Here is a 1,984-nt window from a genome sequence, read left to right as displayed (position 1 = left end):
AGACTGCCTTAGGTGTGAGCATCAAAGATTTTTTTTTTGTAAAGTGCTTTTAGTATTTTCACTGTAGTTCATATAAGAATTCATTAGTATTGTTCTTTTTTGTACTTAGTACACAAAAAAGTCACTGTTAAAAATTTGATGCTTTTTAATAAACAATATTAAGCATTAAACAAACCCCCAAAAGGTCTACAACATGCCAGCTTTTGACGAGTATCAAATGAAGTCTGAAACATCTGTAATTACACATAAATCTCTTTTAACAAGGCAATAATGAGTCTAGAATCTGGTGTAATATTATTCTCACCAACAATTAAATATTCTATATTTACAAGACTGCTACTTATCCTTATCAGCCATCTTTTTTAGAACTATTATCCAATGAGCATGACATCAAGAGATAAGTACTATTTTCCTTTCTTAGTCATGCAGCAGGAGAACTGAAGGGAAATAAGAGAATAATGGCTACTTCATGGGTCAAGTTACACACAAAACAGACTTCGACAACTGAGGAAGTCTGTGTTCAGTCATGTAGTAGTAAAATTCACTGCATTCTGCCAGGTAGTTGTTAGTGAATACAGTGTTGCTGCTTTTAAAACTGTTAAACCATAGACATTTCATTTTTTTGTGAAAATGTATTAGAATGGTTACCTAAGGTTCTTTTTTTTTGTACTGGGAATCAAACTCACAACTTCACATTTGCCAGGCAAGTGCTGCTAAACTATATATCCCCAGCCCTAGTTAAGGTTCTTGACTCACTAAAAAGAAAAAAAGTCCTGCAAAGGGATAAAAAACTTGTAAAGATCACGTCACAGGTTTAATCAGCCAAACCTATAATTCTAGCCTTAGAAAATGAACTCAAACAGGATATTACATTTAATTGCTAAGAAAGCAAAATCTCACATCAAGAAATTATTTTTTACCAGGCTATAATGGTCACAATCCTGTTTTTGTTCAAAGGTCATTATAAATCTTCAAGGGGAAAAAAAAGTCAGCTTCCAAAGTGATCTTTAGATTATATTATAGATTCAAAATAATAGGTTAAACTTCATCATGAAGACACATTAAGTTCCGAAGCTCATTCCATCCACAGTTTAGGTCTCAGGGAACTAACAAGTCTGAGGCTTGTATTCTAAGTTCTGCATAGTCTATTTTCTAGCACTGCTCCTCAACAAAAGCAAACAAGGCCAGTCAGACAGCTCAGCAGATTAAACCACCTGCTTAGGCAGATGCAGGGACCAGGGTTGGATTCCTGGCATGCTGTGCTGGCCCAACCCCAGAGCATGCTGAGATAGCAACTGAGACTGAGCGTGGTGGTGCATGCCTGTAATCCCAGCACTTGGGAGGCTGAAAACAGGAGGATCACTAGGAGTCTGATCTCTGCAGTGAGATCCTATAGACCCTGTACTAAATATATTAAAAAAAAAAAAAAAAAAGCAAATAGGTCACAAGCAGACAGTCTACCAATGAAGGGCTACGTGACACAGCATGAGGAGTCTACTTTCTTTAAAAACAAATTTAGTATCACGCATTTATTTATTTATTCATGCCTCCCCAGTGCTGGGATTACAGGCATGTGCCACCACACCTGGTTTTGGTGGACAGTTCAACACCCAGGGCCAACATTGCATGTGGTACCAGGGATCAAACCTGGATCTTTGCGCTTGCCAGGCAGGCATCTACACTGCTGAACTATCTCCTCAGCCCTAGTATATAATTTTAGTTTAATCAAATTCAAGATGGTAATGATTATACAAACCTTCAACTACTCCAAGCTACAGAGTGAGACCCTGTACCAAATAAATAAATAAAGATTAAAAAAATAATTTTTTAAAAAAAGTAAAGGTATTAAATACAAAGATGAAGATGCAGAAAAGGAAGTAAAAGCTCCTGTCTGTATAAACTTTGAGAAATAAACCCATAGGGGATAAATCCAATATATACATATAATACATACATACACAATAGATGCATATGTATGCATGTA

The 1,984-nt window shown here is 36.1% G+C and overlaps 1 protein-coding gene across 13 annotated transcripts in view; it reads right to left on the bottom strand.

Moving 5' to 3' along the window:
• The window catches only part of Cep170 (centrosomal protein 170), a 166,401-nt gene that overhangs the window by 48,257 nt on the left and 116,160 nt on the right, over positions 1 to 1,984 (bottom strand). The gene's annotated exons all lie outside the window — the stretch shown is intronic.

Source organism: Octodon degus, unplaced genomic scaffold, assembly GCF_000260255.1.
Source record: "Octodon degus isolate 3935 unplaced genomic scaffold, OctDeg1.0 scaffold00017, whole genome shotgun sequence".
NCBI lineage: Eukaryota > Metazoa > Chordata > Mammalia > Rodentia > Octodontidae > Octodon > Octodon degus.
This window is presented reverse-complemented; position numbering and strand designations above follow the sequence as displayed.